Raw genomic sequence first — 23,999 nt, 5'->3', positions numbered from 1 at the left:
GACAATGAGAGGAGTGTGCAGTATACTTCGACAGAGGAGTTGCCGAACAGAGAATCCAGATAGGGAGGTCTGTGAAATCACATCCGCTCAATTATACGTTTGTAAATTATGGGTGCTTTAATGGATAGTTTCAAAATGAAATGCATTTGCTTTGGTCCTGAATACAAATATCACAATTGCATTATAATTGGTGGTGGGGGTGGGGAGCGGGTGAAAAATAGAGCGTTTCATGTGTTATGTATTCCAATGATTATAATTTACGTTACTTGATGATCGGTGAAGAACCTCATTCATGCAGTCAGAGACACGTCTCAGCGCAGCACCTAGAGACGTGGTGGTCACATTTGGACGCTGCACAAACAAAAAGTGTAAATTGTAATGGTGGGGAAAGAAAACCCCAAAACAAGTGTGGCAATGAGTTTGCACAGTAGTCAGTAACTGGGCCAAGCCAATCAACGCCCTAGACGCCAGACCCTGATCGTAGTCGCAAGTTGAACTAAAACTGTCAACTAAACCCTTTTTACTTTACCAGGTAAGGCCCACTGAGCTACACAGCTCTTTGTTTCCCAAAGTGACCCAGCAATCACAAATGAAAGCTCAACGAAGTCGACTTATTGTGTGGAATTTCCTAGCAGCCAGGGGAAAACGAAGAACCTGGAGAAAAATCCACGCGACCATGGGGAGAACATGCGTCAGGGTCGGGATTGAATCGACGACCTCCTGTATATCAGGCGAAGTAGTTAACATCTCTATTTTTTTATTTAAAGCTTTCGTGACTGCAGTAATTCATATTCTTAGCTCTTTCGGTAAAGTCACGTTGAAGGGAAACAACAAAATAATAAAATATATATAAAAAAACAAACGCCATGTCTCGGACTGCATTCGTGAACACAAAGCAGACCTTAAACACGGTAGGACCAACACCTCGGCCGTGGCAGATCATTGTTATAATTCAGTAGGCTCACATGACATTGACTTTTCCAAGACAGAGGTTCTTTGTAAGCCATCTGGCTACCATGAGAGATTCGTTTATGAGGCTATCCACATATACAAGCACAGAGACAATTTCAACCGAGAAGATGGATTCTGGCTTAGCAATCATTGGAAAGATTTGATAAACCATTTCAGGTCTTAATTGATTGTTCACGCTTACAGTGGCTTTCAGACAGCATACATTCATTTTTCGTCTCCCCCCTCCTCTTTTCAGAACATAGATGGACTAGTCCTTCTAAATAAACTGTCAAATCGCTGCGCGTAGCGCCGACGTTTTTTAAATAAATAAATACACCGTTTACAAATAAATAAATTTATGCAAACCGACACACCTGATAACGACCGTTTGGGTTATGGTCGAAACGTGGTGAGAATTTTTTTATTGTTTTATATATGTTTTATTGTTTCCCTTCAACGTGACCGAAAGAGCTAAGAATATCTCTATTTTTGTTGCCGGGACGATGGCCGGCAGCCGAGACCAAGGACGGAAGCCAAGTCAGTGAGAGGACGTCCACCACGGAGACGTGTATGTACGTTTGTTGAACTTCTTTAGCACCGTACGTAGTCAACCACGATAATCGGAGGTGTGGGGTAAAGGAATACAAACTAAACACAAAGAGCAGTGCTAAAGAAATTAGTTTTCAACCTATTTTTTTTTAAAAAGTGCTTAGTTCCTAGTAGCTTCCTGATATCGGAAGGAAGAGCGTTCCAGACGGCCGCAGAAGCGCACCTGAAAGCGCCAGATGCGGTGACCGCCGTCTTTGTTCGATGGCCAGCCAAAAGTCGCTGCCACGAGGATGACCAGAGTTCGCATGATGGTTCATCCTCCTTGACAAGATCAGCGAGGCATCGTGGCACATTTGTGGGATGAAGCTCGATTAATTTCTGCATCGCGAATGCCATCAGAATGTCCACTGCCCCTTCGTCCAGCAGTGGACAGATCATGGATAGTGACGCTTTGATGATGGGAACATACAGGAATCAAACCAAGGCTGTCAACGGAGGTGGTTTCATGTTCTTACGTGTGCATTAGTCCGTTCGGGACACACTTCCATCCCGACATTAGCATGGTGTTGAAATGCATCGCTGTTGGTTTGGCGGTGATTTCATTTCGTGGTTGTGCTTGTTGCCCATGCAGGGTGGAGTTTAATGGCCACAAACGGGTGCAGAAATCTATATGAACAATAATCATGGTCTTATACGCACGATACAAAATGATACTCATTACCTGCATTATGAATGTATTCATGTTTTTATATCTCCCTATTTTTGGCTTTAGATCTGCCTTCCGAGGCCAATCTCATTTGACACGTTAAAGGGGGGGGGGAGGGGTACTGGTGGTGGTGGCGAGTGTAAAAGTGACGATGATGGAGGTGGTGCTGGTTGTGATGATAATGATTGGACCTCTGGTATAAAGGAGGTCCTGTTGACTGGTTCTGGCTCCAGTCACCATGAGGGGTGGATAGTTCTCCACCATGATACCGTCAATAGACCAGGATTCTGGGTTATCCTTCGTGCTTTCAGAGTCCCAGATCAGCTGCCCATAATCATTAAGGACCATCATGATGGCAGGCAAGCCCGGGTAAAGTTGCATGGCTGGGTGTGAGAGCCATTTTCTGTTCACCTTGGGGTACGACAGGGATGTCCTCTGGCCCCTACACTATTTAGCATCTTCTTTGACCACGGAGTTCGAGAAGTTTTCTGAGGATTTACTTGGTGGAATTTCCATCAGTGAGGGCAAAAAAGTATTTGATCCCCTGCTGATTTTGTACGTTTGCCCACTGACAAAGAAATTATCAGTCTAGAATTTTAATGGTAGGTTTATTTGAACAGTGAGAGATAGAATAACAACAACAAAATCCAGAAAAACGCATGTCAAAAATGTTATGAATTGATTTGCATTTTAATGAGGGAAATAAGTATTTGACCCCTATGCAAAACATGACTCAGTACTTGGTGGCAAAACCCTTGTTGCAATCACAGAGTTCAGACGTTTCTTGTAGTTGGCCACCAGGTTTGCACACATCTCAGGAGGGATTTTGTCCCACTCCTCTTTGCAGATCTTCTCCAAGTCATTAAGGTTTCGAGGCTGACGTTTGGCAACTCAAACCTTCAGCTCCCTCCACAGCTTTTCTATGGGATTAAGGTCTGGAGTCTGGCTAGGCCACTCCAGGACCTGAATGTGCTTCTTCTTGAGCCAGTCCTTTGTTGCCTTGGCCGTGTGTTTTGGGTCATTGTCATGCTGGAATTCCCATCCACGACCCATTTTCAATGCCCTGGCTGAGGGAAGGAGGTTCTCACCCAAGATTTGACGGTACATGGCCCCGTCCATCGTCCCTTTGATGCGGTGAAGTTGTCCTGTCCCCTTACCAGAAAAACACCCCCAAAGCATAATGTTTCCACCTCCATGTTTGACGATGGGGATGGTGTTCTTGGGGTCATAGGCAGCATTCCTCCTCCTCCAAACACGGCGAGTTGAGTTGATGCCAAAGAGCTCCATTTTGGTCTCATCTGACCACAATACTTTCACCCAGTTGTCCTCTGAATCATTCAGATGTTCATTGGCAAACTTCAGACGGGCATGTATATGTGCTTTCTTGAGCAGGGGGACCTTGCAGGGCGCTGCAGGATTTCAGTCCTTCACGGCGTAGTGTGTTACCAATTGTTTTCTTGGTGACTATGGTCCCAGCTGCCTTGAGATCATTGACAAGATCCTCCCGTGTACTTCTGGGCTGATTCCTCACCGTTCTCATGATCATTGCAACTCCACGAGATGAGATCTTGCATGGAGCCCCAGGCCAAGGGAGATTGACAGTTCTTTTGTGTTTCTTCCATTTGCGAATAATCGCACCAACTGTTGTCACCTTCTCACCAAGCTGCTTGGCAATGGTCTTGTAGCCCATTCCAGCCTTGTGTAGGTCTACAATCTTGTCCCTGACATCCTTGGAGAGCTCTTTGGTCTTGGCCATGGTGGAGAGTTTGGAATCTGATTGATTGATTGTTTCTGTGGACAAGTTCCTTTTATATAGGTAACAAGCTGAGATTAGGAGCACTCCATTTAAGAGTGTGCTCCTAATCTCAGCTCGTTACCTGTATAAAAGACACCTGGGAGCCAGAAATCTTTCTGATTGAGAGGGGGTCAAATACTTATTTCCCTCATTAAAATGCAAATAAATTTATAACATTTTTGACATGCGTTTTTCTGGATTTTGTTGTTGTTATTCTGTCTCTCACTGTTCAAATAAACCTAACATTAAAATTATACTGATCATTTCTTTGTCAGTGGGCAAACGTACACAATCAGCAGGGGATCAAATACTTTTTCCCTCACTGTATAGATACAATGGGAGGCTGATCGATGCTCGGGTCAACCATATTATGTATGCGAATGATCTGGTGATTTCTGCCCATTCTGAGGAGTTGGAGATGATACTGCTGAACCTGGAGCATGCTAATAATAGATGGGGGCTTTACTATCAGCACTACAAAAACAACGTACATGGCTGGGTATTGTCATGTCATTAAATGCTCCCCCCTTCCGTAACTCCCCATGAGTGATGGGGCAGTTGTGGAAAGAGTGGATACGTTTCCTTACTTGGTCAGTGTGCTTACGACCAGCTCTGGTTTGGCAGCCAAGGTCTCATTGTGAATCAGTCGAGCGGCATTAAATTTTCATCAGTCGCACAACGCTGTCTGGAAGCTACCTGGCCTGTTACTCCATGCAAAGCTCCGAGTCTTCTTGACCACGGTTATGCCCTCCCTTATCTATACTTGCAAGACATGGATCTCTGTACAGGAACACCTGCACTGGTTTGAAACATTCAGGCTAGCCTGCCTATGATCCATCTTGGGTTTAACTAGCCTGGATTGTGTAGGGATCCCACGGATCCTTGGAAGATCTGGACACAGTCCCATCAGTGAGCTCCTCGGGAAAGGGAGGCTGCGTTGGCTGGGTCATGTAGCCCACATGCCCAGCCACTGCATGCCCAAGCAGCTTCTGTTTGGCCAGATAGATGGGGATAAATGGGCGTGGCACGGGCTAGATAAGAGATTGACTGATGTGGTTACAGAAGGATGTGGAGCTGTATGGACTTGCCAATGACTAGCACCAGCAATGTCAAGATCGGCCTCTGTGGAGGAGGCTCGTGAAGGACGCTACTATTGGGCAGTTGGAGGCAGTCGCCCTCCAGCAACAACGGAGAGCAGAGGGGCGACGCTCGCAACGAGTGGAGCGCCGCGTGGCTAAAACGCAGCAAGTTGGCACAGTGGGGAGCACAGTCGGTGCATCTGCCAGTCATCTCAGTCAGTCAAGCCATGGCACCTGGGTCTGTTCCGTGACCCCCTGCCAGCCGGCCTTTGACACTTCACCTGACCTCAAAGTTCACCTGGCCTAGCACCAGCGCCGTGGTGACATCACCGCCACTTAGTGGTGAATGGCGGTTGCTGTCGCTGATGGCGAGCTGGTGTTGATGAAAACAATGATGTTGCTCATGGCCACATCATTGATGACGACGAGGCAGATTCAACCACTGCCAGGATATGAACTCATGGTCTCACAACTGGGCGAGTCCTGCTGCTGCTGCTGTTTTTCGCAGTATGCATTTTTTAAAAACTTGTATTTATCATATAGCCCACTGAGCTATTAGCACTTTTTCAGAAGCGACCTGGCCACACGTGATGGCTCACCGCAGTGGCTATATCATCATCGTCACGTACCAATTCATAGTAGCAGCCAAATAATATAAACGCGTGTTGTGTTTTAATGTAGACGGCAAAAAACCAGAGGATGCTGTTTAAAAAATAAATCCATGCGAGGAACACGGGGCTAGAGAGAAAGAGTGAGAGCGCGCGAATTCCAAATATACAACGGGCATAGCCGGGGGGTCCTTGATCGAACCCACGACCTCCTTGCGTACCAGACGTGGGATGGTAAACAACCACGCAGTGAATTTACAATTCCCAGCGGTGTCGCAAAAAAATGTGTGCGGAAAATGCATGGCCCTTGCCTCCCCCCCCCACAGAGTACAGTCGTGGGGGTGGGGGGTGTCTGAATAAACCATGAAGGTGATGTCATCGGCACGAGGTTCGATGAGCAACCCTCGGGACACACAGGAAACCGCCTCCCCATTGGCACGGTCTGGCTACGTCGGAGCTCCACTGCGTCCCTGGCCATCCTTACCGACGTTTATTTACTACACGCGCTCGATATAGACACACGCCGCGCGCGTTGTATTATTATGTACATTAAATCGATGTGCACATTGAACTTTACAATAAAACAAAGCCAGCCCCCCCCCCCCAATAACGAATCAAATTGATACAACGGTGTACTGACTGCATTGCGCGTAAATATAGCGTTGTACAATTTTGTGCAAACGCTTGGCACGTTAGTGTCGCGAACAAGGAAGGAGGCTGTTGTGTTTGTTGTTGTTGTTGTCAGCTGCGATTGAATCTTAATGACGACATCGCTTTTACAAAAGTCACAACGCTGCTGAGTGGAAGCCACCAACCAATCTCCCGCAGGTGACGACAGAGCGGTTCTCATCAGGTCTTGGGGAAGCGATGCACGGCAGAGAGAGAGAGGGTCACAAGCTCTTTGAGCCACTACGGCTCAGACACGGGGTTTGAATTCAGGTTTCAGCCACTGCCCTCTGCTGACCGCAACGTGGCAACTCCACCGAAGCTGCCTTTGGCAACCAGCCGTGCATGGGGGGTGCTGTGGGAGGGGGGGGGGGTCACCCATCCACGCACTATCCAGACTCAAACCTGCTTAGATTTACAAGACCTGTTGAGGATTAGAGGCGTTCTGGGTGATCTTGTGAAGTGGATAAATTGCGCTATGGAGAAGGGGCTGTCGGCCCGAAACGTCACCGATAATGTTTATTTCAAGGTAGTGTTGTTGTGTGTGTTTTTGTACGTGAATTATACATGTGTACCACTGCCGACGCAGCATCATCAAATAATGTGGACAAAGGAAAAGTTATGGATACATGTATGCACAAGTAAAAGCCAACGTTTCTCTCCGCCTGAACGAGCGATGCGACCCGAGTGTGATTCCCAGCCATGGCTAGGAGTGGCGAGCGATATCTGAACCCCCACACCTCCGATTAGCACGGTTGGCTACGTACGGTGCGAAAGAAGTTCTGCATACAAACACATGCATACGAACCAGTCATGGATGCCCACTTCACTAACTGCCCTGAATGGCATTGGGATGGTCGGACAACTCACATGACTGACAGTGTGGAGGGGCCTTCATTGGTCCTGGGCCTTCCCTAGCTCGACTCAGCCTCAAATGAGCACCTGGTGCGGTGTGTAAACATCGCCACTGGGGAGACAAAGGCGGCCGGGCGTGGTGCTCGCCACCCACTCCCTCGTGTGCCGTGCCGGCCTTCATAGGTGCTCGCGAACAGCACTTGCCCCGAACAGTATATTAAGGCTATACGGGGGATCTTTGTCTTTGGGGCCTTCATCTCCCAGTGAATTAATAGAGGGCTGTAAAATAAAGTGACATTTTTTATTATTGATGCTCATATCAATACTGCTCCGCTGGTCATTTGCTTCGCAATGTTTGCTTGCAAAACCTTTCAAAATTATTCATTAGGAAGTATTTTTGTGTTTTATCACGTGGAGTTAAGGCACCCAATGTTAGATAGTGCTGCACTGAAGCTATTTCAATGCTAAATTCTCCTGTTTGGTTTGTACTAGGTGCCTCTGTGGATGTGTAGGCTTTGACTTTAACATAGCCATTTCTGTGACCAGTCACACGCTAATCACTCAGCTATTTCAATGCTAAATTATTCTGTTTGATTTGTACTAGGTGCCTCTGTGGATGTGTAAGCTTTGACTTTAACATAGCTATTCCTATGACCAGTCACAAGCTAATCACTCAGCTATTTCAATGCTAAATTCTCCTGTTTGATATGTAAACCCCTTTGTCAAGGTGCCTCACTTCTCTAAACCAGCTTAAAAGATGCTACGAATCTTAACAACGTTCATTGAAGCTCTGTCGTCCCGACAGGTCTGTTCCTTTCACCTGAAGAAGGCCACTTGTGTTGTGGCCGAAACGTCGTGGGATTTTTATTGTTATTTTATTTTATTAATTTATTATTTTCTCATTCTACGTGACTTTACCGAAAGAACCAAAGAAGATGCACTGATGCAATCTCTGACTGCGACTCTGGCTGGTGCAGTAATGATATCATGTTCACGAGTCGACACGATAATTGACACCTTTTGTACGGCCCTTTAAAATGCATTTAGCCCCATACTCTTAAACGTCCCTAAACTTCCGATAGGTAATTCAATTAAAACAAGCTCTGCATTGCATAACACAACACACATGCACAAAACGTCCTGCATAAGAGGCCGTAGGACATGACAAATCTGCAATGACGGCAACAACACGCAGCATAATCTCTCAACACAAATAATAAAAGCCGCCCTTAAACCCTCCACCTATCATCGTCGCACTTCTCACAAAGCCTTTTATACTCAACCAGCCGCTGCAAAGGGCCTCAGGCCGGGCACCCAGCCAACAATGTAACCACAGGACCATTAACAACAAAAAAAATATATATTCCAGTGCCTGGCGACACGAACGTATTCTGTGGCGGCAATAACCGGTGGTGCGCGGTATACAAAATAAAAACCCCGCAACAATTCTTGATTTCTCCCCACGATTCGCAACCTCCCGGTCACAAAATTGTGCAGGGGGAGGATGGGTGGTGGTGTATGTAAACATTCATTTCTCGTGAAGTCGAAGCCATCGGAAGATGGAATGTTTGAACGAGCGGCTGAACACGAAGGCCTCGCAGTCTGTTGCCGTACAACAGCTGGCTCCGTGTTCCAGAGGCAGATTTTTGACTCCTCGTGCCCAACGCAGAGACTTGGTCGGGCGGTTCCTCGATTCAACAGCCCCAAATCAACGGTTAATATTGGACTTTTTTGTTGTTGTTGCAAATATGGCTGTCGCCTGATGAAGCTAGTTGTAATTACTGGCGAAACGTCGTACTCAGTTTGTAAATGTTTTGGCTTGGCTCTCCAACACACCGGTTAGTGCTGTACTAGTGACGAATTGACCACGTTCTGTTTACGTGACAACCCTTACTAGTTGGCTGTGTCGGGTGGTGGCGGGTTTTAACGACACTTATATATTTACGCGATCTAACCCCCCCCAAAAAAAACCCCTCTATTATGGATGATATTGGTCGCGAAAGCCTACGTGTTAAAAAGTTCTTTGTATCAGAAAAATAATTTCTCATCTCCAACAGCTTGGTGGGGTGGTGCCCTAGCGCCCCTAGTGGACGAGCCGCGCCTGTTCACCACGCTGGTGAGTGTGGGTGGGAGATGGCAGGGAGCATAGAAGTACACTGCAGCGGTCCCCGATCTTTTTGGCACCAGGGACCGGTTTCGTGGAAGACAACTTCTTTCACGGGCCGGGGGGTATCATTGGGTGTTTCCCCCTTTTCAAAGAAGCTCTCCAGCGACGTTTGTTTTTTACTCATTGTGGCTACTAGGGGTTAGAGCTTGTGGACTTACTCATTGTGGCTACTAGGGGTTAGAGCTTGTGGGCTTACTCATTGTGGCTACTAGGGGTCAGAGCTTGTGGGCTTACTCATTGTGGCTACTAGGGGTTAGCTTGTGGGCTTACTCATTGTGGCTACTAGGGGTAGCTTGTGGGCTTACTCATTGTGGCTACTAGGGGTTAGAGCTTGTGGGCTTACTCATTGTGGCTACTAGGGGTTAGAGCTTGTGGGCTTACTCATTGTGGCTACTAGGGGTTAGAGCTTGTGGGCTTACTCATTGTGGCTACTAGGGGTTAGAGCTTGTGGGCTTACTCATTGTGGCTACTAGGGGTTAGAGCTTGTGGGCTTACTCATTGTGGCTACTAGGGGTTAGAGCTTGTGGGCTTACTCATTGTGGCTACTAGGGGTCAGAGCTTGTGGGCTTACTCATTGTGGCTACTAGGGGTTAGCTTGTGGGCTTACTCATTGTGGCTACTAGGGGTTAGCTTGTGGGCTTACTCATTGTGGCTACTAGGGGTAGCTTGTGGGCTTACTCATTGTGGCTACTAGGGGTTAGAGCTTGTGGGCTTACTCATTGTGGCTACTAGGGGTTAGAGCTTGTGGGCTTACTCATTGTGGCTACTAGGGGTTAGAGCTTGTGGGCTTACTCATTGTGGCTACTAGGGGTTAGCTTGTGGGCTTACTCATTGTGGCTACTAGGGGTTAGCTTGTGGGCTTACTCATTGTGGCTACTAAGGGTTAGAGCTTGTGGGCTTACTCATTGTGGCTACTAGGGGTTAGAGCTTGTGGGCTTACTCATTGTGGCTACTAGAGGTTAGCTTGTGGGCTTACTCCTTGTGGCTACTAGGGGTTAGCTTGTGGGCTTACTCATTGTGGCTACAAAGGGTTAGAGCTTGTGGGCTTACTCATTGTGGCTACTAGGGGTTAGAGCTTGTGGGCTTACTCATTGTGGCTACTATGGGTTAGCTTGTGGGCTTACTCATTGTGGCTACTAGAGGTTAGCTTGTGGGCTTACTCATTGTGGCTACTAGGGGTTAGAGCTTGTGGGCTTACTCATTGTGGCTACTAAGGGTTAGAGCTTGTGGACTTACTCATTGTGGCTACTAGGGGTTAGAGCTTGTGGGCTTACTCATTGTGGCTACTAGGGGTTAGCTTGTGGGCTTACTCCTTGTGGCTACTAGGGGTTAGAGCTTGTGGGCTTACTCATTGTGGCTACTAGGGGTTAGCTTGTGGGCTTACTCCTTGTGGCTACTAGGGGTTAGAGCTTGTGGGCTTACTCATTGTGGCTACTAGGGGTTAGAGCTTGTGGGCTTACTCATTGTGGCTACTAGGGGTTAGAGCTTGTGGGCTTACTCATTGTGCTACTAGGGGTTAGCTTGTGGGCTTACTCATTGTGGCTACTAGGGGTTAGAGCTTGTGGGCTTACCACAACTGTGACTGAGACAAGTGCTACGTAGTGCGGGAAAGAGGCGCGGACGGGAGTGGTAAATAATAAAACAATGGAGGCGGGCCACGTGATCGGACTCACCGCTCTCACCTCCTGCTGCTGTGCGGCCCGGTTCCTAACAGGCCACGGACCGCTATCGGTCCGTGGCCCGGGGGTTAAGGACCCTCTGCTGTACAGGACAACAATGGGATGTTACTGCACTGCCCTCTGCTGCCAACGTCGCCCTGCAGTAGCCTACAGCCACTGTTCATGCATGTCGATTGCCAATTCCAGCTCCATTCAAGCTCAGTCCTGCGGAGCTTCTGGGACATGACCAGATTGGGCACATTAAGAAATTCCTGAAAATTTACTTTTGAACGAACAGAAGATTTTACAGCTCATTTATAATGTAGTGCAATCGTACACTCGTAGGAAAGCTTCACTTGAGCATTTTGAGACTCCGTTTCAGGAGGGTCCTGCAGACTGCGATGCCATCCCAATCCCGTTATCGGCGGCGTTTTGCACTGGGGAAGAAACCAGAAAGTCTCCGAGTGAAAGACCGCACGTGGATAGGTGGGGGTCACGAGGCCCATTCGCAGTGGTGCCGATCGATCGCCCATCCCCTCAATGATGGGAATGTCGCAGTACGTAAGGGGCCACTGTCACCCACTCACCCTGCCTCCGAAGCACCTGGGCAGTTTGGTGAGCCAAGCCAAGGGGGTTTAGCGCGATAGATCCCTGAAGGATGGACACGTGAAAGACCCCGGATGTCAAGGATGTGGTCGGATGAAGCGACGTGTGGCGAGATGTTAACTCCGTCACTCGGTGTACATGAGGTGGTGGGTTCGACCCCGAGCCGAACTTCTGCCGTCTATTTGGAGTTTGCATTCTCTGCACGTGGTCGCATGGATTTTTCTCTGGTTCCTTCGGTTTTTCCGTCCATATTGAGTATTGGGCTGCTATAAATCTGCAACAAGGGTAGCATGGTGGCAAGATGTTGACGACATCGCCTGGTATACAGGAGGTTGTGGTTCGATCTCGACCGTGATTCCTGTGTATTTGGAGTTTGCATGTGTCTCTGCCTGTGGTCGCAAGGATTTTTCTCAGGGTCCTCCGGTTTTTCCCTCCACATTTGGACTCAACATGGGTTCAGAGTATTCGGCTGCTATGAATTTCCACGCAATGATAAGCCTCTTCGTTGAGCTATCATTTGTGGCCAGGTCACTTCTTTAAAAGAGCTATAAAGCTCAGTGGGCCTTACCTGGTAAAATAAAATTAGTTTAGCTTAGAAAGATCTGGGCGGATGAAGTCACGTGTTGCTATAATGGATGAAAAAAATACATACAAAGGTAACATGCTTTCTGCGTGAGCTGTTGGAATATAAGCATGTTTAATAAAACAAAAAACACAAATTGCATTGAAAAACAATTTAATATAGATGCCATAATTCAGCGCCTGCCATGCCTAACGAAAGAAAAGTCGGAATAAAACGACCCAGAAGTAATGTGGATTTTGGCGGTGATGTAGCACAGCGGTAGTGCATTCACCACCTGTCGCAGATATTCCCGGTTCGATCCCAGCGGCTGCCCTAATTAATACCGCGGTTGTGTATGAAGAATACGAGCTGTCTGCTGCACAGTGGATGTCCTGCGACGTCATTCGCAAGAGCGGGGCTACTGCTTGCTGGCGTCGTGGTCCAAATTTAGCCCACATTTTGAAAAATAAATTACACCGATAATTTTTCTCAATTTAAATTGTACACAGCAATCATCGCCCGCCCCTCCCTCCCCCACCACCGCCCCCCTACTGCAAAAAAACCACTTGCAGGTTCCTCCTGAAAAAAAGTCACGTGACTGAGGCTTTCCTGGGAGAAACAAACAGACAGATAATAATAGGCTGAACACGTGAGGCTTTCGCGACCAATAGTATCCACGAATTGGCATGTTTTGTTCACGTGACAAACCTTACCAAACTGCTGTGTCGGGTGGTGGCGGGTTTAACGACACATTTACATGTACGCGATCTAACCCAAAAAAGCTCTATCATGGATAATAGTAGGTCTGTATGTGCATCCATCCTTATGCATGAAGAGCCAGTTTGTGTATAAGCCATGTGTGTATATATATCTGCATTATATGCATCTCATTCATTTCTAGAAGTCTCAAATATTAAATGAGGTTGCTATCCCTCATCGCATCCAAAACAAAATTCTCAATAATATTTGTGCATCCATTGCCCCGTGAAGCAATCCATGCGCATCCAATTTGAAAATGTATGCGATACAAATAACACTTTTGTGCACACATGAGAGCCAATTGCAAGGTAACGCCACCACAGAACAGCTTAGAGGGCTTACAGGACATGTTTAAATTAAATTCAATTTCCTCACAAGTTGACAGACTGTCGCTGGATTCAGTCGCAATCTGTGCCCCCAGTATTCCTCGGGAATAGCAATGTGACGGCTATTGAAACAGAATGCATCGTTTTTGTTGTTGTGCAATAGAGAAGGCCGCGCAAAAAAATGATGCTTTTTTGAATGATTTTACGGACGATTTGACTTTAGATCGCTCAGATTTTTTTTCCCCGATGTAAATAAACAGAAGAAAAAAAAATAACAAAGTAAGACCAGGTTTGGTTGAAGTAAAATATTTAACTATTTTTTATTCAAGTAGCTTTTTTTTTAGTGTTCTGTCGAAATATCTATTTCTGTATTTAAAATACTCATACTACTGATAAAAAAAAACAATTTTAGTATACTAGTTTCGTGATATATTGCTCTTAGGGCAATTGTCGTTCAAAGTGATTTCCTGTTCGGATGAGCATTGAGCTGGTGCGCATATGATGCTTACAGCCCTGAGCCAGTGAGGGAAATTCCACATTCCTATAACAGGGCCAAGTCTACGCTTAAAGAACGACCACTTCCTACAAAGTGGTACCTATTTTATTGGCCATAAACTGACAATGGGCTGAGTTAACGTTAAATAATAAATTCCCTGCAGCGTACATTAACTTGGTCAGATATATATTTTAAAAAACGTTATACTGATCATGGTAGAATTTCAATTATGCTCAAGAAACATGAATTAGATATAGGGTGACTATAGTTCTAATATGTAAACAGATACAGATTCACGAGTCAAACGCAAATTAAGTTTTGTAAAACCCAAGTTACTCAAGCAGCTCTGCAGATAACGAACTACAAGACAAATAGGGATCAGTTCTGTGCTCATTATTTCCTTGTGCCACTATGAATGGGGTATACAAATGCGACGCAGCGATCCACTTTACACAATGCCGTGACGATCGCTCATCTTGATTAAATGTTAGATGTTCAGGCGTTATTGTTGATAATCAATCGCGAGAGTAAGGGATGTGTTTGTGCAACATGGTGCTGGGGCCATCGGCCCTGGAGAAGGCGACTGGGAGCTTAGCTCTGGAGTGAGTGAACAAGCAAAACTCCTTACCGTTGTCCAACCAATCAACGCTGCAAAATGTACGTATGCATGTTGAACTTTTTTTCACGCCGTACGTAGCCAACCGTGCTAAACGGAGGTGTGGGGGAAGGACAACAAAACTGAACACAAAAAAAAACAGTTCTTAAGAGATAATTTTCAATCTAGACGATGATTTAAAAGTGCACAGCTTCAGTGGCTTCCTAATATCAGAAGGAAGAGCGTTCCAGACGGCCGTAGAAGCTCATCTGAAAGCACACGATGCGGTGACCATTGCGTGCTGGTATATGCCCCTTGATCAGCAAGGTACCGTGGTTCATTTGTGGCAATCACTTCGTGTGTAAGGAGTACGACCTTAAATTTCGATTTAAATCTTTCGCGACTGCAAGGATCAATCTTCTTTGGTTATTTCGGTAAAGTCACGTAGAATGAGAATAAAAGAATAAAATAGTAAAATAAAACAACACAATAAAATTCTCACGACGTTTCGGCCACAACACAAGCAGCCTTCTTCAGGCGAAGGAACAGAACTGTCGGGACGACAATCGAAGCTCTGTCGTCCCGACAGTTCTGTTCTTTCACCTGAAGAAGGCTGCTTGTGTTGTGGCCGAAACGTCGTGAGAATTTTAATTGTTTTATTTTATTTTATTATTTTATTCTCATTTCTACGTGACTTTACCGAAAGAACCCCAGAAGGAGTACGAACTTATGACGTATTCGTTCGGCAACCGTAAACCAATGCAGCTCGGCGAGTACTGGACGGGCATGCAGGAGGGAAGGAGCAGAAGGAGGAATACCCGCAGACCTCAGTCCCGGCCCAATGAACTCCGTTATGTTAGGCGACGCACAATAAATGCGAGACAAACGTGGAGATAACTTAAACGCAGAGCGAGCGTGTTCTAGCAACATAATCTATGGACTGAAATGAGCGTCAAGAGTTCATCATTGGGTCTTTTCCCCTTCTCAAAGAAGCTCTCCAGCGACGTTTGTTTGTTATTCATTGTGGCTACTAGGGGTTAGAGCTTTGTGGGCTTACTCATTGTGGCTACTAGGGGTTAGAGCTTGTGGGCTTACTCACTGTGGCTACTAGGGGTTAGAGCTTGTGGGCTTCCTCATTGTGGCTACTAGGGGTTAGAGCTTGTGGGCTTACTCCTTGTGGCTACTAGGGGTTAGAGCTTGTGGGCTTACTCATTGTGGCTACTAGGGGTTAGAGCTTGTGGGCTTACTCATTGTGGCTACTAGGGTTAGAGCTTGTGGGCTTACTCATTGTGGCTACTAGGGTTAGAGCTTGTGGGCTTACTCATTGTGGCTACTAGGGTTAGAGCTTGTGGGCTTACTCATTGTGGCTACTAAGGGTTAGAGCTTGTGGGCTTACTCATTGTGGCTACTAGGGTTAGAGCTTGTGGGCTTACTCATTGTGGCTACTAGGGTTAGAGCTTGTGGGCTTACTCATTGTGGCTACTAGGGGTCAGCTTGTGGGCTTACTCATTTCGGCTACTAGGAGTCAGCTTGTGGGCTTACTCATTGTGGCTACTAGGGATTAGAGCTTGTGGGGTTACTCATTTCGGCTACTAGGGGTCAGCTTGTGGGCTTACTCATTGTGGCTACTAGGGGTCAGCTTGTGGGCTTACTCATTTCGGCTACTAGGGGTCAGCTTGTGGGCTTACTCCTTGTGGCTACTAGGGGTTAGAGCTTGTGGGCTTGCTCATTGTGGCTACTAGGGGTTAGAGCTTGTGGGCTTACTCATTGTGGCTACTAGGGGTTAGAGCTTGTGGACTTACTCATTGTGGCTACTAGGGGTTAGAGCTTGTGGGCTTACTCATTGTGGTTACTAGGGGTCAGCTTGTGGGCTTACTCATTGTGGCTACTAGGGGTCAGCTTGTGGGCTTACTCATTGTGGCTACTAGGGGTCAGCTTGTGGGCTTACTCATTGTGGCTACTAGGGGTTATAGCTCGTGGGCTTACTCATTTTGGCTACTAGGGGTTAGAGCTTGTGGGCTTACCAACACCACGTGACTGAGACAAGTGCTACGCAGTGCGGTAAAGAGGCACGGACGGAAGTGGTGAATAATAAAACAATGGAGGCGGGCCACGTGCGGACTCACCGCTCTCACCTCCTGCTGCTGTGCGGCCCGGTTCCTAACAGGCGAAACGCCAAAGGGAGTGTTTATTTTCCCACGCGGCAAGTTCTCAATGCCTGCTCGCGGACTTGCACAGCCTGGGCGAGACCAGAAATCCATCGCCAATCCAAGTGTTTAAAAAAAAAACACTCAAAGCACCCGACGAAAGGGGCCGTCCATAAATGACGTCACGCGATTTAGGACGATTTTTTACCCCCCCCCCCTCGTCACACGGCGTCACAAAAAGTCAGACCCCCCCCCCCTCAAATAGGACGTCACGAAGCTCTGCCCCCCCCCAAAACCATATTTCCATTTTGAAAATAAAACATGCTTCAAATCGCTTTAAACTATTGTCATTGTAGTGCGTATTTAATGTGGCGCTGCACTCTGATGTTGTAGGAGAAAACATTTATTAAAAAGTCTATTTAATTAAGTAGAACGTGTTGTCTATATTTATTTAAAGTTGCGCATTTAGATGTGACGTCACATTTCTCAAACACCCCTCCCCCCCTCGTCACACATCGTCACAAAACGTCTGACCCCTCCCCTCCCCCCTAGGTGCGTGACGTCATTTATGGACGGCCCCAAAGGTGTCACTTGGCCTGCATTTTTGCCAACGGCGTGGACAACTGCGCGGTGCGATCGGCTGCGCTGAGCTACAAATTAACTGGCTGCAATTACCGCTTGTTCACAAGGAATCCTGTTCACGCACTTAACGCTGTGAATGACTAATACGCCCAAATCGTGCGACACGTGTAAAGAGAATTAAGCAAAAAAGTTGCAATGGCATTTGTAAATTTGGTAATTAAATCATTTGTCATTTTCACCCCGCCCCCCCCCCACCCCTGCAAGGCACATCATGCAATAGGTTCACGGCTAATGAGTGGTAATTGCACTAAAACATAACCGGCGCACGCTTTGTACATAACACGTGACAAAGAGGGCACGAATGAGTGTAACACAGTAGACACGGGGGATGATCAAAAGGTAAAGAAATCAGGGTTGGAGCGTACGGTACGGTACTTGAAAAATTGTAGTCACTGACACGCTTCGGTCAACTCAGTCATCCATTGCGAGCGCCGTAAAATATGCCGGGCACTCATAAATGTGTTGAATAATTCAGCATTAAATCCTTCAATTGAGTTATTATGAACCCTGTCTGTAACACAATGATTTGCGTGTAAGCGTCATTATAGATATCCTTATGTAGATACACTTTTTTATGAGCACATATAAAAAAACAAGTTAATTTGTCAAACATACCTTTATAATAAACGTTTGTCCAAAATATTTTGACATGTCCAATATATTTCATATATTTTAAAAATAACCAAATCAGTAAACCATTGAACTCCGTTCTATGCCGGGCATTCAAAAATGTATTCGATGATTCATAATTAGATCCTTAAATTTAGTTAATACGAACCCAGTCTGTACCACAATAACTTGCTTGTAAGTGTAATGTAGATATCCTTATGTAGATATTAAATTGTTTATAAGCCCATATATATTTAAAAAAAAAACCCCACTAATTTTATCTGTCAAACATACCGTCGTAACAAACGTTTGCCCAAAAATATTGTGACGTGTCCAATATATTGACGAATAACAATGACCTAATAACGTCAGCTTGTAAGTCGCCACCACCACCACCACAGTTATTCGCTCGCTCTCCAAGGGAAACAACCACGCCCGGCAGGGAGCTCGGAGCAGTGGCAAAAGCGGCCACCCGATGGGCCGGCACCAAATTGCCCCGGCCAAGCTCTTTGGTTTCTCTCTCTCTATTTATATCGAGGCGTTATCAGCCAATCAGTGAGTGTTTACACGTGATTGTTTTTTGTTTTAACGTAATTTTATTGTATTTCTACATACGTGACTTTACCGAAAAAAAACAATGAGTAATTTCATGCAGTCACGAAAGCTTTAATACTTTATTATCACACTTCTACGGGGAAGTTACCGTTGTAATTATGTGTAAGATGTGCCCTTTTTTGAGCTGCCGTTTTGTATTTACAAGAGGTGGTCATTTTTTGAGCTGCCGTTTTGTATTTACAAGAGGTGGTCCTTTTTTGAGCTGCCGTTTTGTATGTGTAAGATGTGCGTGTTTGAGCTGCCGCTCTCGCTCTGGCCCCTCCCCCCTCCAACCGTATTTCCTATTTAAGCTTCTGTTCATCCCTCCGCCCCCCCCCCCCTCTCTCTCTGCCTCCCTGTCCGTCTTTCCTCCCTCCTTACCTCTTGGTGGACTTCTATATGTATTTCTACTGACCGTGTACCTCGTATTTTTCATTCTATCTATGCTGGTATGTGCAATCCAAAGGTTGAACACGAAATTTAACACTCTTCTGAAATTCGTGGTCCGCCAGGAAGTGTTTAACTGTGTTGTTGGCCTGACTGGATGTGCTTCACATAATGTTTTTTCAGGTTTGTTGAATTCTCGTCTCTCATCTTTTTGTTGTATTTACCTCCGTGATTTGTTCTTGACACCTGATGAAGATCGCTTGCGTTGTGATCGAAACGTCGTGATTGTTTTTTGTTTTAATATAATTTTATTGTATTTCTACATACGTGACTTTACCGAAAAAAACCAATGAGTAATGTGGGAGGAAGCCGGAGCATCTGGAGAAAACTCACCTTAGAAAGCTGGGGCTTGACTCGACGACGATCCGGTACTAATATACAAATGAGATCTGAACAGGTTCTGGGCCTCCCCCTCGGTCAACTCAGCTTCATTTTGGTGATTCGAAAACATATGGTTAATCTAAATTGTCTTATGGTTGCCTGTGTTGTTGGCTTGCACAACATTGATTTTTGCACACAGCGTTTTAATACGTTTTTTTTTTTACGTGGAATATTTGCCGGTTTATTCCAGGATGTTCCCGTTGCGTGTCGTCGCTTTAAGATGTTCTGTGTTCAAATTTAGTTTGTTGCGGTTGCACCCGACTAAAGAGCCGCATGGTTCACAGGGCTATACCTAATAAATGAAACGTGAAACCTGGTCTGGCCTGTGAACTAAACTACAAAGATGGTTTTACTTTACCAAGTAAGGCCCATTGGCTATATAAAGCTCTTTTGTAGGAGCGACGTGGCCACAAATGACAGCTCAGTGAAGTGACTTAGCACGTGGAAATTTATAGCAGCCAAATACTCTGAATGCATGTTCCTCAATAGAACGGGAAAACCCGGAGGACCATGAGAAAAACCCACACGACCACGGGGAGAGGCGCATGCAAACTCCAAATATACAGGCTTTGTCAGGGTCGGGATCGAACCCACGACCTTCTGCATAACAGGCGAAGTAGTTAACATCTCGCCACCTAAACATCAGCAATGGGGAGACAAAGGTGGCCAGGCGTGACTCTGGCCACACTACCTCATCTTACATCGTCCAAACCTTGACAGGTGCTCGCTAAAATCATTTAACCCGACAGTCTGTAGGTTACATTGGGGATCTTTGTGCCTGTGTGTATGTAAGTGTCCAGTGGGGAGCGGTAGTGTAGCGGTTAGCGCGCTGCGCTATGAACCTGGCGACCCGGGTTCGATTCCCGCTCACGGCCAACACCAGTGACGATTATCTGAACCGGTCCCGGGCCTCCCCTAGGTCGACTCAGCCTCAAATGAGTACCTGGTGCGGTGTGTAAACATTGCCACTAGGGAGACAAAGGCGGTCGGGCGTGGTGCTGGCCACCCACCCCCTTGTGTACCGTTAAGGCCTTCACAGGTGCTCGCTAACAGCACTTGCCCCTACAGTCTGTTAAGGCTATATGGGGGATCTTTGTAAGTGTCCATCTGGTAGTGATATCAGTCAGTTAATCCATTCCGCCTGGGTGTGTCCCATGACCTGCCAGCAAGCCTTCGACACTTAATGTGGCTTCACAGTGCACCTAGCCTGGCACAATCGCCGTGGTGATGTTACCGACATTTAGTGGCGAATGGCTGTTGTTGTTGGTGTCTGTGCGTATTTATGCCAATCCAGCGCTAAAAGGAACCATAGGCGCACGTGTTTTGCCCCGACAGCTATCTGTATGCATGCATATGTATGTTGCACGTCTTTTGCAACGCACATGTCCAACCGTGCTATTCGGAGGCATCTGCCAGCTTCCACACTGATAAAATAATCTCAGGGAAAATTGATTTTTAGAAGCATTAAAACAAATCCATGCATTGTCTTGATTTGATTTCCTTGTTCATTTAAAAAAAGCATCACAAAATTATCAACACGCATAATTGTTAATCCTATTTTCACCTAAAAAAAGCCTGGAATTATTTTTAACATGCAATAATGTCTGCCAAAGCAGATAAAACAAACGCAATTTATATACGTATACAGTATTAAATAATTTTGGCTCAGCTTGGGTAATTAGCTTTGATGAAGATGGTACTTTGGCTGAATTTTGAGGCGTGCAAAATTGGCTGAGGATTGCGAATCTTTTGCCAAAGAGTACCGCTCAGTGGTACAGCTCCCCGTGCCTGCATTCAGCAGGAGATGGCAGAGATGACTGCTTGGGGCACAACCAGAACAAATCGTACTGTTTAGCATAGCGTTCATAAAAAAACTCAAACTAATCTATTTTATTTTACCAAGTAAGGCCCACTGAGCTATACAGCTCTTTTTCAGAAGAAACCTGGCCACAATTGATGGCTTCAACAAAGTGGATTATCGTCACGTGGAAATGTGTAGCCGCCAAATACTCTAAACGCACGTTGATTCTAAATGTGGAGGCAAAAACCGGAGACCCGAAAAAAAAAATCCACGCCATCACGGGGAGAACACGGAAACTCCAAATATCTAGGCATCGGGGTCGGGATCGAACCCACGACATCCTGCAGACCAGGCCACCGCGGCATTCATCATCATCACCATCAGCACCATCAGCCATGACCAATCCAAGGCCGGACGAAGGCCCTCCTCAAGCCACCGCCGCCACCTCTCAATAATCCTTTTGGCGCCAGAATCCATCCCGTACTTGCACGCGAACTGATATTCATCACTTCACCTCCTCAGTGGATGACCTCAAGGTCGCAATCCATTCCCCTCACTGCCTCTCCGCTATGAGTCTTGCTTGACCGTCCCCCATGGACCCTTCTCGTGACGTTTTCTGTCCAAGCCCACTCACTTTGTTTGCTTGATTGTTGGAGTTTAAACGGAGCTGCTCATGTTCTCCAATCCACAGAAAATAAACCCCATCGTTACTCTTTCGGAGAGCTCAGAACCTGCACTGAATGGTAACCTGTCTGGCGGACAAAAAACTGTGTTTATTTTTTTTATTTTTTATTTTTTTATTTTATTTTTAGTTTTTTTATACTTTTACGTGACTTTACCGAATAGAACCAAAGAGTATAAAAACTGTGTTGCCATATTCTTGGTTCTTTCGGTAAAGTCACGTAGACTGCAACACAAGCAATCATCATCACACCTGATAATTTTATTGTTTTATATTTTTATTATTTTATTGGTTCCCTTCTACGTGACTTTACCGAAAGAACCAAGAATATGAATCCCTGCAGTCACGGAAGCTTTAAATACAAATGTGTTGCCATAGTAACTGACTCCTACATATCAGAAGTATACCAAAATAGCATGTATAATTTAATATCTCAAAAACTAATTTTTTTTTAAAAGCTTTTGGATATGATACGGACACTTCATTGGTCAAATACCCTGTTTGGTAGAAGTACAATATAGATTTCACGCAATGCTTATAAGGTGGACACGGCTCAACGCATTTGAAATGTAATCGAAATTTGAGCAACAAATCCCATACAATATCAACGCAAAATGATAACTGGTTGTTACCGAACACATTCGTATCACACAGCTCAAAATAATTATTGTCGTCGTTGTGGAGAATATAAATAACAAAATAAATTAGCGGACAGCACGTTCATATATCCGGCTCTTTGCACAAAATAGTATTTCTGATACCAGCCATCTGCCGCACGGACTTCTAGGAGTGCATAATTTCAGCAGCATTTATTCAAAACAAGCAACATTCTGGGGTGCTTTAACACTCAAGTATCTCATCAGTAGAGTCAGGCTTGCCTGAACTAATGCTGCTGGTGAACTGCTGATCTTACTGGCAAGGACCCTCCTCATACAAAATCAGAATATCGATTCACACTGGAGGAATCCGATGAGCTGTAAAGCTCTTTTTCACAGATGTCCAAGAGAGGCAGATCAGAACATTACAACAATAAACAATAACAAAAACATGATAGGAAAGGTAAAAAAAAATCACTTTAAAAAATATACAAATTCAACTAAACTATTTTAATCTTGATTTGAATCTTTCGTGACTGCAGGAATCCATGCTCTTTGGTCGTGATATAATATTTTTTTAATCTTATTTTTCTACCTACGTGACTTTACCGAAAGAACCAAAGAGTATCAACTATTTTAATCTTACCAGGTAAAGCCCACTGAGATATTAGCTTCTTTTTCAGAAGCGACCTGGCCACAGTTGATAGCTCAATGAAGTGGCTTATCACGTGAACATTTATGTGGATTCCCCGGTTCGACTCACAATTATATATATACACACACAATCAAAACAATCGATACCTGAAGGAAACAACATCGTCTGCTTATTTTGTTCTGGCATTAACATACAATGTATTCGCTCTGTAATGAGTACCATAGTTCAGCTCCTGGCTGGAAAAGCGTCTCAATCAGTGCTTTTGCGTTTCTCATCTGAACCGTCCTCCAGAGTAGCCGTCACATCTTACTCGTCATCGGTGATGTTCAAACACAGACACACACACACGTGTCCAGCTGCCACGTGTGTACGTATATGTATGTATGTGGGAGGCGGGAGTGTAGTGGTTAGCGCGCTGCGCTACGAACCTGGCGACCCGAGTTGGATTCTCGCTCACGGCCAACACCGGTGACGATTATCTGAACCGGTGCTGGGTCTCCCCGAGGTCGACTCATCCTCAAATGAGTACCTGGTGCGGTTTGTTAACATCACCACTTGGGAGATGAAGGCGGCCGGGCTTGGTAGCTGGCCACCCACCTCCTCGTGTGCCATGTGCCCGGTCTTTATAGGTGCTCGCTAACAGCACTTGCCCCAACAGTCTGTTAAGGCTATGCGGGGGATCTTCGTCTTTGTATGCATGTTGAACTTCTTTAACACAGTACGTAGTCAACCGGGCCAATCGGAGGTGCTTGTCGAAACCAGTCCAGCAGTTTGCTTTTCTTCAATCAATGCTGCGTGAGATCACTTGAATCAATTATTGCCAGGCACTGACAATCAAAGGGGGCCATTGCCCGAAACGTTGCCTGCTGTTTTATTTTCCCCTGGCAAGGCCACACTGTTATTGATGAACGTGTTTCGCTTTGTTATTTGAACCCTCAATACCACTTTCGTTGGCTCAAGTTACCACGTGCATTTCCTTTCGGCTCAGAAACTCCGTATTTCGTGGCAATGTCTGGCAGACTTTGTGAACGGTGTTTGCCACCAGCGACCCCGACAGATTATTATTT

The 23,999-nt window shown here is 45.8% G+C and overlaps 1 protein-coding gene across 4 annotated transcripts in view; it reads right to left on the bottom strand.

The window, feature by feature from the left end:
* Positions 1–23,999, bottom strand: part of LOC116952250 (uncharacterized) — a 285,282-nt gene that overhangs the window by 208,410 nt on the left and 52,873 nt on the right. The gene's annotated exons all lie outside the window — the stretch shown is intronic.

The sequence above is a fragment of the Petromyzon marinus genome, chromosome 46 (genome assembly GCF_048934315.1).
Source record: "Petromyzon marinus isolate PM22_M1 ecotype Great Lakes invasive population chromosome 46, UKy_Petmar_22M1.pri1.0, whole genome shotgun sequence".
NCBI lineage: Eukaryota > Metazoa > Chordata > Hyperoartia > Petromyzontiformes > Petromyzontidae > Petromyzon > Petromyzon marinus.
Note: the sequence above shows the minus strand (reverse complement) of the source record. Positions and strands in the feature narration are given on the sequence as shown.